Source organism: Xenopus tropicalis, chromosome 10, assembly GCF_000004195.4.
Source record: "Xenopus tropicalis strain Nigerian chromosome 10, UCB_Xtro_10.0, whole genome shotgun sequence".
Lineage (NCBI taxonomy): Eukaryota > Metazoa > Chordata > Amphibia > Anura > Pipidae > Xenopus > Xenopus tropicalis.
The window spans coordinates 1168624-1186427 of NC_030686.2; the positions used below are offsets into that span (position 1 = coordinate 1168624).

The 17804-nt window shown below is 49.0% G+C and overlaps 2 protein-coding genes across 3 annotated transcripts in view; both read right to left on the reverse strand.

The window, feature by feature from the left end:
* Window positions 1-4544, reverse strand: part of zbtb46 (zinc finger and BTB domain containing 46) — a 41499-nt gene extending 36955 nt beyond the window's left edge. The window contains exon 1 of one of the 2 annotated variants that reach the window (XM_031894360.1): window positions 4338-4544. The gene's annotated coding sequence lies outside the window, so the exon portion shown is untranslated. The other variant, XM_031894361.1, reaches the window with a different exon arrangement.
* Window positions 1-17804, reverse strand: part of sox18 (SRY-box 18) — a gene marked incomplete at its 3' end in the record, with an annotated part of 354190 nt that overhangs the window by 136330 nt on the left and 200056 nt on the right.

Here is a 17804-nt window from a genome sequence, read left to right on the forward strand (position 1 = left end):
ATAAAGACAGATATACCCCAGTGGGGCAGTTACTCTATAAAGACAGATTTACCCCAGTGGGGCAGTTACTCTATAAAGACAGATTTACCCCAGTGGGGCAGGTACTCTATAAAGACAGATATACCCCAGTGGGGCAGTTACTCTATAAAGACAGATATACCCCTGTGGGGCAGGTACTCTATAAAGACAGATATACCCCAGTGGGGCAGTTACACTATAAAGACAGATATACCCCAGTGGGGCAGGTACTCTATAAAGACAGATATACCCCAGTGGGGCAGGTACTCTATAAAGACAGATATACCCCAGTGGGGCAGTTACTCTATAAAGACAGATATACCCCAGTGGGGCAGTTACTCTATAAAGACAGATATACCCCTGTGGGGCAGGTACTCTATAAAGACAGATATACCCCAGTGGGGCAGTTACACTATAAAGACAGATATACCCCAGTGGGGCAGTTACACTATAAAGACAGATATACCCCAGTGGGGCAGGTACTCTATAAAGACAGATATACCCCAGTGGGGCAGTTACTCTATAAAGACAGATATACCCCAGTGGGACAGTTACACTATAAAGACAGATATACCCCAGTGGGGCAGTTACTCTAAACAATATACCCAGGGGCAGTACTCTAAGACAGATATACCCCAGTGGGGCAGTTACACTATAAAGACAGATATACCCCAGTGGGGCAGTTACTCTATAAAGACAGATATACCCCAGTGGGGCAGGTACTCTATAAAGACAGATATACCCCAGTGGGGCAAGTACACTATAAAGACAGATATACCCCAGTGGGGCAGTTACTCTATAAAGACAGATATACCCCAGTGGGGCAGGTACTCTATAAAGACAGATATACCCCAGTGGGGCAGGTACTCTATAAAGACAGATATACCCCAGTGGGGCAGTTACACTATAAAGACAGATATACCCCAGTGGGGCAGTTACACTATAAAGACAGACTGATACCCCAGTGGGGCAGTTACTCTATAAAGACAGATATACCCCAGTGGGGCAGGTACTCTATAAAGACATTTATACCCCAGTGGGGCAGATACACTATAAAGACAGATATACCCCAGTGGGGCAGTTACACTATAAAGACAGATATACCCCAGTGGGGCAGTTACACTATTAAAGACAGATATACCCCCAGTGGGGCAGTTACTCTATAAAGACAGATATAACCCAGTGGGGCAGTTACACTATAAAGACAGATATACCCCAGTGGGGCAGTTACACTATAAAGACAGATATACCCCAGTGGGGCAGATACACTATAAAGACAGATATACCCCAGTGGGGCAGTTACACTATAAAGACAGATATACCCCAGTGGGGCAGTTACACTATAAGACAGATATACCCCAGTGGGGCAGTTACTCTATAAGACAGATATACCCAGTGGGGCAGTTACACTATAAAGACAGATATACCCCAGTGGGGCAGTTACTCTATAAAGACAGATATTACCCCAGTGGGGCAGTTACACTATAAAGACAGATATACCCCAGCTGGGGCAGGTACTCTATAAAGACAGAATACCCAGTGGGGCAGTTACTCTATAAAGACAGATATATACCCCAGTGGAGGCAGTTACTCTATAAAGACAGATATACCCCAGTGGGGCAGTTACTCTATAAAGACAGATATACGCCCAGTGGGCAAGTTACCACTATAAAGACAGATATACCCACGTGGGGCAGTTACTCTATAAAGACAGATATACCCCAGTGGGGGCAGTTACACTATAAAGACAGATATACCCCAGTGGGGCAGGTACTCTATAAAGACAGCGATATACCCCAGTGGGGCAGTTTACTCTATAAAGACAGATATACCCCAGTGGGGCAGTTACTCTATAAAGACAGATATACCCCAGTGGGGCAGTTACTCTATTAAAGACAGATATACCCCAGTGGGGCAGTTACACTATAAAGACAGATATACCCAGTGGGGGCAGTTACTCTATAAAGACAGATATACCCCAGTGGGGCAGGTACTCTATAAAGACAGATATACCCCAGTGGGGCAGGTACTCTATAAGAAGATATACCCAGTGGGGCGTTACTCTATAAAGACAGATATACCCCAGTGGGGCAGTTACACTATAAAGACAGATATACCCCAGTGGGGCAGTTACTCTATAAAGACAGATATACCCCAGTGGGGCAGGTACTCTATAAAGACAGATATACCCCAGTGGGGCAGGTACTCTATAAAGACAGATATACCCCAGTGGGGCAGTTACACTATAAAGACAGATATACCCCAGTGGGGCAGGTACTCTATAAAGACAGATATACCCCAGTGGGGCAGTTACTCTATAAAGACAGATATACCCCAGTGGGGCAGTTACACTATAAAGACAGATATACCCCAGTGGGGCAGTTACACTATAAGACAGACTGATACCCCAGTGGGGCAGTTACTCTATAAAGACAGATATACCCCAGTGGGGCAGGTACTCTATAAAGACATTTATACCCCAGTGGGGCAGATACACTATAAAGACAGATATACCCCAGTGGGGCAGTTACACTATAAAGACAGATATACCCCAGTGGGGCAGTTACACTATAAAGACAGATATACCCCAGTGGGGCAGTTACTCTATAAAGACAGATATAACCCAGTGGGGCAGTTACACTATAAAGACAGATATACCCCAGTGGGGCAGTTACACTATAAAGACAGATATACCCCAGTGGGGCAGATACACTATAAAGACAGATATACCCCAGTGGGGCAGTTACTCTATAAAGACAGATATAACCCAGTGGGGCAGTTACACTATAAAGACAGATATACCCCAGTGGGGCAGGTACTCTATAAAGACAGATATACCCCAGTGGGGCAGTTACTCTATAAAGACAGATATAACCCAGTGGGGCAGTTACACTATAAAGACAGATATACCCCAGTGGGGCAGTTACACTATAAAGACAGATATACCCCAGTGGGGCAGATACACTATAAAGACAGATATACCCCAGTGGGGCAGTTACTCTATAAAGACAGATATAACCCAGTGGGGCAGTTACACTATAAAGACAGATATACCCCAGTGGGGCAGGTACTCTATAAAGACAGATATACCCCAGTGGGGCAGTTACTCTATAAAGACATTTATACCCCAGTGGGGCAGATACACTATAAAGACAGACTGATACCCCAGTGGGGCAGTTACCCCCTGAATGGACATATAAAGACACACAATAGCAGTTGCCCCAGCAGACAGACTGATACCCCAGTGGGGCAGTTACACTATAAAGACAAATATACCCCAGTGGGGCAGTTACACTATAAAGACAGATATACCCCAGTGGGGCAGTTACACTATAAAGACAGACTGATACCCCAGTGGGGCAGTTACACTATAAAGACAGATATACCCCAGTGGGGCAGTTACACTATAAAGACAGATATACCCCAGTGGGGCAGTTACTCTATAAAGACAGATATACCCCAGTGGGGCAGGTACTCTATAAAGACAGATATACCCCAGTGGGGCAGTTACTCTATAAAGACATTTATACCCCAGTGGGGCAGTTACACTATAAAGACAGATATACCCCAGTGGGGCAGTTACACTATAAAGACATTTATACCCCAGTGGGGCAGTTACACTATAAAGACAGATATACCCCAGTGGGGCAGTTACACTATAAAGACAGATATACCCCAGTGGGGCAGTTACACTATAAAGACAGATATACCCCAGTGGGGCAGTTACACTATAAAGACAGATATACCCCAGTGGGGCAGGTACTCTATAAAGACAGATATACCCCAGTGGGGCAGTTACTCTATAAAGACAGATATACCCCAGTGGGGCAGTTACTCTATAAAGACATTTATACCCCAGTGGGGCAGATACACTATAAAGACAGATATACCCCAGTGGGGCAGATACACTATAAAGACAGACTGATACCCCAGTGGGGCAGTTACACTATAAAGACAGATATACCCCAGTGGGGCAGGTACTCTATAAAGACAGATATACCCCAGTGGGGCAGTTACTCTATAAAGACAGATATACCCCAGTGGGGCAGTTACTCTATAAAGACATTTATACCCCAGTGGGGCAGATACACTATAAAGACAGATATACCCCAGTGGGGCAGATACACTATAAAGACAGAGTGATACCCCAGTGGGGCAGTTACTCTATAAAGACAGAGTGATACCCCAGTGGGGCAGTTACCCCCTGAATGGACATATAAAGACACACAATAGCAGTTGCCCCAGCAGACAGACTGATACCCCAGTGCAGACAGACCCACCTACCAATGCCCCGGGGGTACAGACTCCCCCCCCAGTACCTGTCGGTGCCGCCGCTCGGCGCCTCGGTTCCCGGCCACTCGGTGTCTGTCTCCTCTGCTCGTTCCCGACTCTGTCAGACGGCGCGGGGGGCGGGGCTAGGGCGGGGCTAAGCGGAGCCGGAGAGGGGTGGGCAGTCTGGGGAGCCAGACACGGAGAGTCCCCTCCCACCCAGCGCTTCCCACGATTTGCCAGTCCGACTCCAGCTTCCGCCTGCGCTTCCTACTGTGGGCGGGGCTAGGGCTAGAGAGGCGGGACATAGGCGGCTTTAGGCGTTGTTAGTGTTGACCACGCCTTCAAACCTTCCCTTATAGGCCAGCACTGGCGGAAGAGACCGCCTATTAAGGACCTGGCCACGCCTATGTGTCAGTCAGGGAAATGGGGCGGGGACTGTCTCCAGTGGGCGGGCCGAACGGCAAGTGGGAGTCTGAGAGACACGTGACAAAATAGGTGCCACCTGGGGTTAGTCCGTGTCACCCACTCACCCTGCCCCCTCCCCCATGTACTGAGCCCCTCCCCCATGTACTGAGCCCCTCCCCCATGTACTGAGCCCCTCCCCCATGTACTGAGCCCCTCCCCCATGTACTGAGCCCCTCCTGCCCCCTCGTATTTTGCCCCATACTCACCGTATTTCACCTATTACCTGTACTTACCCCTGTCTCTTCCCTCCTGCCCCTGTACTTACCCCTGTCTCTTCCCTCCTGCCCCTGTACTTACCCCTGTCTCTTCCCTCCTGCCCCTGTACTTACCCCTGTCTCTTCCCTCCTGCCCCTGTACTTACCCCTGTCTCTTCCCTCCTGCCCCTGTACTTACCCCTGTCTCTTCCCTCCTGCCCCTGTACTTACCCCTGTCTCTTCCCTCCTGCCCCTGTACTTACCCATGTCTCTTCCCTCCTGCCCCTGTACTTACCCCTGTCTCTTCCCTCCTGCCCCTGTACTTACCCATGTCTCTTCCCTCCTGCCCCTGTACTTAACCCCCTGTCTCTTCCCTCCTGCCCCTGTACTTACCCCTGTCTCTTCCCTCCTGCCCCTATACTTACCCCTGTCTTCCCTCCTGCCCCTGTACTTACCCCTGTCTCTTCCCTCCTGCCCCTGTACTTACCCCTGTTCTCTTCCCTCCTGCCCCTGTACTTACCCCTGTCTCTTCCCTCCTGCCCCTCTACTTACCCCTGTCTCTTCCCTCCTGCCCCTGTACTTACCCCTGTCTCTTCCCTCCTGCCCCTGTACTTACCCCTGTCTCTTCCCTCCTGCCCCTCTACTTACCCCTGTCTGTTCTTTCCTGGGCTAGAGAGTAAGTGTTGGGGGGTATTACTGCTTGTAACCCCACAGAAGGAGGAGCTTTCTCACCTTCTGCCTACCCTAATAGCCCCAGACTCCTACCCCAATCCCATGATGCCTTGGTCCCCACCCACTGAGTGACAGATGTGGCCCCTTAACGTCTCACCAAGGAGGCAGCTGAGTAAATGCTCTGCACTATGGGGGCAATTGGAGCTGACTTTGCCCCCTACACGTGACGTCCCACATAGTGATGGCTGGGGGGGGGGGGGGCTGAGGCATTATGGGAGAGGAGACAGAGTTTCCATTCCAGAGGGGGGGCCCCCAGGGACTGTGAGAGATTGGTGGGGAACGTTACTATGCAGCACGGGGACCCATTGGTTCCATAGCAACCAGGGCTCTGTGTGTATGTGATTGGTCCCTGCTGGGGAAGGATTAAGGGCAATAACAGAGCAAGTGTGGGGCAATAGCAGGAGCTCTGGGCAACAGGCAACCGGGTACCAGCGACTCCTACATATTAACCCCTTCTGCCCTCCAGCAGGTGTTTGGGTGCCTTTTCTCCCCCTAATCTACTCCCCGCACCCCTCTTCCCTCCCAGGGAGCAGCTGGGGATTCCTTCCTCCCAACACAGAGCTGCCAGTTTCCTCTACTGTCCCCTGGAGGTGAGGGGGGAAGGGGGTGTTTCCTGGATGGGCAGGCCCCGCCTTTTCCCTCCATTCTCCCACAGGCGTGGGGGGGGGGCAGTGCAATTGGCTCAGTGTTGGGGGGCTGTCAGTGTTCCAAAGGGACAGTAGCATATAACAGAGATTCATAATCGGTCCGTACGGGGGCCTATATAATATAAAGCTGCCCGTACCTGGCCAATATAATATAAAGCTGCCCGTACCTGGCCAATATAATATAAAGCTGCCCGTACCTGGCCAATATAATATAAAGCTGCCCGTACCTGGCCAATAAAATAAAGCTGCCCGTACCTGGCCAATATAATATAAAGCTGCCCGTACCTGGGCCAATATAATATAAAGCTGCCCGTACCTGGCCAATATAATATAAAGCTGCCCGTACCTGGGCCAATATAATATAAAGCTGCCCGTACCTGGGCCTATATAATATAAAGCTGCCCGTACCTGGCCAATATAATATAAAGCTGCCCGTACCTGGCCAATATAATATAAAGCTGCCCGTACCTGGCCAATATAATATAAAGCTGCCCGTAACCTGGGCCAATAAATATAAAGCTGCCCGTACCTGGCCAATATAATATAAAGCTGCCCGTACCTGGCCAATATAATATAAAGCTGCCCGTACCTGGGCCAATATAATATAAAGCTGCCCGTACCTGGGCCAATATAATATAAAGCTGCCCGTACCTGGCCAATATAATATAAAGCTGCCCGTACCTGGCCAATATAATATAAAGCTGCCCGTACCTGGCCAATATAATATAAAGCTGCCCGTACCTGGGCCATATAATATAAAGCTGCCCGTACCTGGGCCAATATAATATAAAGCTGCCCGTACCTGGGCCAATATAATATAAAGCTGCCCGTACCTGGGCCAATATAATATAAAGCTGCCCGTACCTGGGCCAATATAATATAAAGCTGCCCGTACCTGGGCCAATATAATATAAAGCTGCCCGTACCTGGGCCAATATATATAAAAGCTGCCCGTAACCTGGGCCAGTATAATATAAAGCTGCCCGTACCTGGGCCAATATAATATAAAGCTGCCCGTACCTGGGCCAATATAATATAAAGCTGCCCGTACCTGGGCCAGTTAAATATAAAGCTGCCCGTACCTAGGGCCAGTATAATATAAAGCTGCCCGTACCTGGGCCAATATAATATAAAGCTGCCCGTACCTGGGCCAATATAATATAAAGCTGCCCGTACCTGGGCCAATATAATATAAAGCTGCCCGTACCTGGGCCAATATAATATAAAGCTGCCCGTACCTGGGCCAATATAATATAAAGCTGCCCGTACCTGGGCCAATATAACCGTGTCTGGGAGGGTGATGGGAGTTGTAGTCGGGGGCGGAGCATTGCGTACGTGTAACTAGATAACTGGGTAACTAGATATCAAATTCAGGCTGGTTCCCCGGCTTCAGGCTCAGTTTTTCCTGCAGAGAATGGATGGATTGCTAGCTGTTGTGCCAAGAGTGGGGCTATTAGGAGCGCACAGATACTCCTTACATGCCCTTGGCCAGCAAAGGAAGGGTTAATGCCTGAGCGGTGGGCAGATTAGAAGGAGGAAGGCTGAGCAGGCAGATGGCATAGTGCAGTGGGGGAGGGGTGGATGGAGAGGTAATTTACCCCATTCTGTGAGGGGGAGGCATTAAAGCTTTGGCAGATGGAGGGACAGATACCCCCCCCCCCCTACAGACACTCCAGCAGCGCAGGTGCCCTTTATGGAAGGGAGGGAAGGGGTTAAAGCAGGTTTGGGCCCATGCCCGCCTCTCTGGGCACCTAATGTATGGGTGCAATCTTGACGGGGGGGCTGTATGCGGCAAATGACCTGCCCACCCCCACATTCTCCAGCCAGAGACACTGACATTGGGAAGTCCCTTCGGGGGGGAGACGCAGCCGAGACAGAGAGTCTGAGGGAGGGGGAAACGGCTAATGACTCAGTCCCTGCCCCGCTGGCTACTAATATATATGTGTGTGTGTGTGGGGGGGGTATATATGGTCTGTGGGTTCCGCCTTCTCCCCGCAGTACCTGCACCCCCACTCTGGTCTCTTGGTATTTACGTGTGGCCTTACTATATATATACCATGGGCAGAGAGAGCCGGGGGCAGAATAACATCATCCACTGACAGAGCCGGGGGCAGAATAACACCATCCACTGACATGAGCCGGGGGCAGAATAACACCATCCACTTGAACAGAGCCGGGGCAGAATAACACCATCCACTGACAGAGCCGGGGCAGAATAACACCATCCACTGACAGAGCCGGGGGCAGAATAACACCATCCACTGACAGAGCCGGGGCAGAATAACACCATCCACTGACAGAGCCGGGGCAGAATAACACCATCCACTGACAGAGCCGGGGCAGAATAACATCATCCACTGACAGAGCCGGGGCAGAATAACATCATCCACTGACAGAGCCGGGGCAGAATAACATCATCCACTGACAGAGCCGGGGCAGAATAACAAACCCACAGGCTGATAGATAGAGCAGGGGGGGGTGAAATAAAAACATTTCCATGTACTGATAGATGGAGCCGGGGGCTGAATAACATTACTATGGACTGATAGATGGAGCCGGGGGGGCTGAATAACATTACCATGAACTGATAGATGGAGCCGGGGACTGAATAACATTACTATGGACTGATAGATGGAGCCGGGGGCTGAATAACATTACCATAGACTGATAGATGGAGCCGGGGGCTGAATAACACTACCATAGACTGATAGATGGAGCCGGGGGCTGAATAACGTTTACCATAGACTGATAGATGGAGCCGGGGGCTGAATAACATTACCATTGGCTGATAGATGAGCCGGGGGCTAATAAACATTACCATTGGCTGATAGATGGAGCCGGGGCTTGAAATAATAATTACATAGACTGATAGATGGAGCCAGGGGCTGAATAACATTACTATGGACTGATAGATGGAGCCGGGCTGAATAACATTACCATAAACTGATAGATGGAGCCGGGGGCTGAATAACATTACCATTGACTGATAGATGGAGCCGGGGGCTGAATAACATTACCATAGACTGATAGATGGAGCCGGGGGGCCTAATAACATTACCATGAACTGATAGATGGAGCCGGGGGCTGAATAACATTACCATGAACTGATAGATGGAGCCGGGGGCTGAATAACATTACCATGAACTGATAGATGGAGCCGGGGGCTGAATAACATTACCATAGACTGATAGATGGAGCCGGGGGGGGCTGAATAACATTACCATGAACTGATAGATGGAGCCGGGGACTGAATAACATTACCATGAACTGATAGATGGAGCGGGGCGAATACCATTACTATGGACTGATAGATGGAGCCGGGGGGTCTGAATAAACATTACCATGAACTGATAGATGGAGCCGGGGCGCTGAATAACATTACCATGAAACTGATAGATGGAGCCGGGGGCTGAATAACATTACCATAGACTGATAGATGGAGCCAGGGGCTGAATAACATTACTATGGACTGATAGATGGAGCCGGGGCTGAATAACATTACCATGAACTGATAGATGGAGCCGGGGGCTGAATAACATTACCATGAACTGATAGATGGAGCCGGGGGCTGAATAACATTACCATAGACTGATAGATGGAGCCGGGGGGGCTGAATAACATTACTATTAACTGATAGATGGAGCCGGGGGCTGAATAACATTACCATGAACTGATAGATGGAGCCGGGGGCTGAATAACATTACTATGGACTGATAGATGGAGCCGGGGGCTGAATAACATTACCATGAACTGATAGATGGAGCCGGGGGCTGAATAACATTACTATGGACTGATAGATGGAGCCGGGGGCTGAATAACATTACCATAGACTGATAGATGGAGCCGGGGGCTGAATAACATTACCATAGACTGATAGATGGAGCCGGGGGCTGAATAACATTACCATTTAAAAGGGAGGGGGGGGGGGGAACCTGGGATAGATGGAGCCGGGGGCTGAATAACATTACCATAGACTGATAGATGGAGCCGGGTGGGCTGAATAACATTACCATAGACTGATAGATGGAGCCGGGGGCTGAATAACGTTACCATAGACTGATAGATGGAGCCGGGGGCTGAATAACATTACCATAGACTGATAGATGGAGCCGGGGGCTGAATAACATTACTATGGACTGATAGATGGAGCCGGGGGCTGAATAACATTACCATTGGCTGATAGATGGAGCCGGGGGCTGAATAACATTACCATAGACTGATAGATGGAGCCGGGGGCTGAATAACATTACCATAGACTGATAGATGGAGCCGGGGGCTGAATAACATTACCATTGGCTGATACATGGAGCCGGGGGGCTAAATAACATTACCATTGACTGATAGATGGAGCCGGGGGGGCTAAATAACATTACCATAGACTGATAGATGGAGCTGGGGGCTGAATAACATTACCATAGACTGATAGATGGAGCCGGGGGCTGAATAACATTACCATTGGCTGATAGATGGAGCCGGGGGCTGAATAACATTACCATTGACTGATAGATGGAGCCGGGGGCTGAATAACATTACTATGGACTGATAGATGGAGCCGGGGGCTGAATAACATTACCATAGACTGATAGATGGAGCCGGGGGCTGACTAAAATTACCATTGGCTGATAGATGGAGCCGGGGGCTGAATAACATTACCATAGACTGATAGATGGAGCCGGGGGCTGAATAACATTACCATAAACTGATAGATGGACCCGGGGGGTCTGAATAACATTACTATTGACTGATAGATGGAGCCGGGGGGGCTGAATAACATTACCATAGACTGATAGATGGAGCCGGGGGGGCTGAATAACATTACTATTGACTGATAGATGGAGCCGGGGGCTGAATAACATTACTATGGACTGATAGATGGAGCCGGGGGCTGAATAACATTACCATTGGCTGATAGATGGACGGGGGCTGAATAACATTATATGGACTGATAGATGGAGCCGGGGCCTGAATAACGTTACCATAGACTGATAGATGGAGCCGGGGGCTGAATAACATTACCATAAACTGATAGATGGAGCCGGGGGGCTGAATAACATTACCATAGACTGATAGATGGAGCCGGGGGCGGAATAAAATTACCATTGGCTGATAGATGGAGCCGGGGGCTGAATAACGTTACCATAGACTGATAGATGGAGCCGGGGGGGCTGAATAAAATTACCATTGGCTGATAGATGGAGCCGGGGGCTGAATAAAATTACCATTGGCTGATAGATGGAGCCGGGGGCTGAATAACGTTACCATAGACTGATAGATGGAGCCGGGGGCTGAATAACATTACCATTGATTAAAAGATGGAGCCGGGGTCTGAATAACATTACCATAGACTGATAGATGGAGCCGGGGGCTGAATAACATTACCATAGACTGATAGATGGAGCGCGGAGCGGGCTGAATAACATTACCATAGACTGATAGATGGAGCCGGGGGGGCTGAATAACATTACCATAGACTGATAGATGGAGCCGGGGGGCTGAATAACATTACCATTGGCTGATAGATGGAGCCGGGGCTGAATAACATTACCATAGACTGATAGATGGAGCCGGGTGGGGCTGAATAACATTACTATGGACTGATAGATGGAGCCGGGGGGGCTGAATAACATTACTATGGACTGATAGATGGAGCCGGGGGCTTAATAACATTACTATGGACTGATAGATGGAGCCGGGGGCTGAATAACATTACCATTGGCTGATAGATGGAGCCGGGGCTGAATAACATTACTATGGACTGATAGATGGAGCCGGGGCTGAATAACATTACCATTGGCTGATAGATGGAGCCGGGCTGAATAACATTACCATTGACTGATAGATGGAGCCGGGGGCTGAATAACATTACCATAGACTGATAGATGGAGCCGGGGGCTGAATAACATTACCATAGACTGATAGATGGAGCGGGGGGCTGAATAACATTACTATGGACTGATAGATGGAGCCGGGGGCTGAATAACATTACTATGGACTGATAGATGGAGCCGGGGGCTGAATAACATTACCATTGGCTGATAGATGGAGCCGGGGCCTTGAATAAACTTACTATGGACTGATAGATGGAGCCGGGGGCTGAATAACATTACCATTGGCTGATAGATGGAGCCGGGGCTTGAATAACGTTACCATAGACTGATAGATGGAGCCGGGGGCTGAATAACATTACCATAGACTGATAGATGGAGCCGGGGGCTGAATAACATTACCATTGGCTGATAGATGGAGCCGGCGGCTGAATAACATTACCATAGACTGATAGATGGAGCCGGGGGCTGAATAACATTACAATGGACTGATAGATGGAGCCGGGGGGCTGAATAACATTACCATAGACTGATAGATGGAGTCCGGGGGGCTGAATAACATTACTATGGACTGATAGATGGAGCCGGGGGGCCTGAATAACATTACCATAGACTGATAGATGGAGCCGGGGGTGCAATAACATTACTATGGACTGATAGATGGAGCCGGGGGCTGCTGAATAACATTACCATTGGCTGATAGATGGAGCGTGGGCCTGAATAACATTACTATGGACTGATAGATGGAGCCGGGGGCTGAATAACATTACCATTGGCTGATAGATGGAGCCGGGGGCTGAATAACATTACTATGGACTGATAGATGGAGCCGGGGGCTGAATAACATTACCATTGGCTGATAGATGGAGCCGGGGGCTGAATAACATTACCATTGACTGATAGATGGAGCCGGGGGCTGAATAACATTACCATAGACTGATAGATGGAGCCGGGGGCTGAATAACATTACCATAGACTGATAGATGGAGCCGGGTGGGGCTGAATAACATTACTATGGACTGATAGATGGAGCCGGGGGCTGAATAACATTACTATGGACTGATAGATGGAGCCGGGGGCTGAATAACATTACCATTGGCTGATAGATGGAGCCGGGGGCTGAATAACATTACTATGGACTGATAGATGGAGCCGGGGGCTGAATAACATTACCATTGGCTGATAGATGGAGGCCGGGGCTGAATAACGTTACCATAGACTGATAGATGGAGCCGGGGGCTGAATAACATTACCATAGACTGATAGATGGAGCCGGGGGCTGAATAACATTACCATTGGCTGATAGATGGAGCCGGGGGCTGAATAACATTAACATAGACTGATAGATGGAGCCGGGGGGCTGAATAACATTACAATGGACTGATAGATGGAGCCGGGGGGGCTGAATAACATTACCATAGACTGATAGATGGAGCCGGGGGGCTGAATAACATTACTATGGACTGATAGATGGAGCCGGGGGCTGAATAACATTACCATAGACTGATAGATGGAGCCCGGGGGCTGAATAACATTACTATGGACTGATAGATGGAGCCGGGCTGAATAACATTACCATTGGCTGATAGATGGAGCCGGGGGCTGAATAACATTACTATGGACTGATAGATGGAGCCGGGGGCTGAATAACATTACCATTGGCTGATAGATGGAGCCGGGGGCTGAATAACATTACTATGGACTGATAGATGGAGCCGGGGGGGCTGAATAACATTACCATAGACTGATAGATGGAGCCGGGGGCTGAATAAAATTACCATTGGCTGATAGATGGAGCCGGGGGCTGAATAACGTTACCATAGACTGATAGATGGAGCCGGGGGGGCTGAATAAAATTACCATTGGCTGATAGATGGAGCCGGGGGCTGAATAAAATTACCATTGGCTGATAGATGGAGCCGGGGGCTGAATAACATTACCATAGACTGATAGATGGAGCCGGGGTGAATAACATTACCATTGACTGATAGATGGAGCCGGGGCTGAATAACATTACCATAGACTGATAGATGGAGCCGGGGGGGCTGAATAACATTACCATAGACTGATAGATGGAGCCGGGGGGGCTGAATAACATTACCATAGACTGATAGATGGAGCCGGGGGGGGCTGAATAACATTACCATAGACTGATAGATGGAGCCGGGGGGGCTGAATAACATTACCATTGGCTGATAGATGGGCCGGGGCTGAATAACATTACCATAGACTGATAGATGGAGCCGGGGTGGGGCCTGAATAACATTACTATGGACTGATAGATGCGAGCCGGGGGGCTGAATAACATTACCATTGGACTGATAGATGGAGCCGGGGGCTTAATAACATTACTATGGACTGATAGATGGAGCCGGGGGCTGAATAACATTACCATTGGCTGATAGATGGAGCCGGGGGCTGAATAACATTACTATTGGACTGATAGATGGAGCCGGGGGCTGAATAACATTACCATTGGCTGATAGATGGAGCCGGGGCTGAATAACATTACCATTGACTGATAGATGGAGCGGGGGCTGAATAACATTACCATAGACTGATAGATGGAGCCGGGGGCTGAATAACATTACCATAGACTGATAGATGGAGCCGGGTGGGGCTGAATAACATTACTATGGACTGATAGATGGAGCCGGGGGCTGAATAACATTACTATGGACTGATAGATGGAGCCGGGGGCTGAATAACATTACCATTGGCTGATAGATGGAGCCGGGGGCTGAATAAACATTACCATGGACTGATAGATGGAGCCGGGGGCTGAATAACATTACTATGGACTGATAGATGGAGCCGGGGGCTGAATAACATTACCATAGACTGATAGATGGAAGCCGGGGCTGAATAACATTACCATAGACTGATAGATGGAGCCGGGGGCTGAATAACATTACCATAGACTGATAGATGGAGCGGGGGCTGAATAACATTACCATAGACTGATAGATGGAGCCGGGGGCCTGAATAACATTACCATAGACTGATAGATGGAGCCGGGGGCTGAATAACATTACCATAGACTGATAGATGGAGCCGGGGGCCTGAATAACATTACCATAGACTGATAGATGGAGCCGGGCTGAATAACATTACTATGGACTGATAGATGGAGCCGGGGCTGAATAACATTACCATTGGCTGATAGATGGAGCCGGGGGCTGAATAACATTACCATAGACTGATAGATGGAGCCGGGGCTGAATAACATTACCATAGACTGATAGATGGAGCCGGGGGTGGAATAACATTACCATTGGCTGATAGATGGAGCCGGGGGCTAATAACATTACCATTGACTGATAGATGGAGCCGGGGGGTGAATAACATTACCATAGACTGATAGATGGAGCCGGTGGCTGAATAACATTACCATAGGACTGATAGATGGAGCCGGGGGCTGAATAACATTACCATTGGCTGATAGATGGAGCCGGGGGGCTGAATAACATTACCATTGACTGATAGATGGAGCCGGGGGCTGAATAACATTACTATGGACTGATAGATGGAGCCGGGGCTGAATAACATTACCATTGTCTGATAGATGGAGCCGGGGGCTGAATAACATTACCATTGGCTGATAGATGGAGCCGGGGGCTGAATAACATTACCATAGACTGATAGATGGAGCCGGGGCTTGAATAACATTACCATAGACTGATAGATGGAGCCGGGGGAGTCTGAATAACATTACTATTGACTGATAGATGGAGCCGGGGGGCTGAATAACATTACCATAGACTGATAGATGGAGCCGGGTGGGGCTGAATAACATTACTATTGACTGATAGATGGAGCCGGGGGCTGAATAACATTAACTATGGCACTGATAGATGGAGCCGGGGGCTGAATAACATTACCATGGCTGATAGATGGAGCTGGGGACTGAATAACATTACTATGGACTGATAGATGGAGCCGGGGGCTGAATAACATTACCATAGACTGATAGATGGAGCCGGGGGCTGAATAACATTACCATAAACTGATAGATGGAGCCGGGGGGCTGAATAACATTACCATAGACTGATAGATGGAGCCGGGGGCTGAATAAAATTACCATCGGCTGATAGATGGAGCCGGGGGCTGAATAACATTACCATAGACTGATAGATGGAGCCGGGGGGGTGAATAAAATTACCATTGGCTGATAGATGGAGCCGGGGGCTTGAATAACAATACCATTGGCTGATAGATGGAGCCGGGGGCTGAATAACGTTACCATAGACTGATAGATGGAGCCGGGGGCTGAATAACATTACCATTGACTGATAGATGGAGCCGGGGGCTGAATAACATTACCATAGACTGATAGATGGAGCCGGGGGCTGAATAACATTACCATAGACTGATAGATGGAGCCGGGGGCTGAATAACATTACCATAGACTGATAGATGGAGCGGGGGGCTGAATAACATTACCATAGACTGATAGATGGAGCCGGGGGGCTGAATAACATTACCATTGGCTGATAGATGGAGGCCGGGCCTGAATAACATTACCATTACCTGATAGATGGAGCCGGGGGCTGAATAACATTACTATGGACTGATAGATGGAGCCGGGAGGGAGCTGAATAACATTACTATGGACTGATAGATGGAGCCGGGGGCTGAATAACATACATGGACTGATAGATGGAGCGGGGGGCTGAATAACATTACCATTGGCTGATAGATGGAGCCGGGGGCTGAATAACATTACTATGACTGATAGATGGAGCCGGGGGCTGAATAACATTACATGGCTGATAGATGGAGCCGGGGGCTGAATAACATTACCATGACTGATAGATGGAGCCGGGGCTGAATAACATTACCATAGACTGATAGATGGAGCCGGGGGCTGAATAACATTACCATAGACTGATAGATGGAGCCGGGTGGGGCTGAATAACATTACTATGGACTGATAGATGGAGCCGGGGGCTGAATAACATTACTATGGACTGATAGATGGAGCCGGGGGCTGAATAACATTACCATGGCTGATAGATGGAGCCGGGTGCTGAATAACATTACTATGGACTGATAGATGGAGCCGGGGGCTGAATAACATTACCATTGGCTGATAGATGGAGCCGGGGCTGAATAACGTTACCATAGACTGATAGATGGAGCCGGGGTGAATAACATTACCATAGACTGATAGATGGAGCCGGGGGCTGAATAACATTACCATTGGCTGATAGATGGAGCCCGGCGGCCTGAATAACATTAACATAGACTGATAGATGGAGCCGGGGGGGCTGAATAACATTACAATGGACTGATAGATGGAGCCGGGGGCTGAATAACATTACCATAGACTGATAGATGGAGCCGGGGGCTGAATAACATTACTATGGACTGATAGATGGAGCCGGGGGCTGAATAACATTACCATTGGACTGATAGATGGAGCCGGGGGCTGAATAACATTACTATGGACTGATAGATGGAGCCGGGGGCTGAATAACATTACCATTGGCTTTGATAGATTGGGAAAGCCGTTTGGGCTTGAATAAAACATTTACTATGGGGACTGGAAAATTTAAGGGGATTTGGGGGGGGGAAAAAAAGGGCCCGGGGGGGGGCTGAATAACATTACCATTGGCTGAATAGATGGAAGCCGGGGGCATAATCTCTCT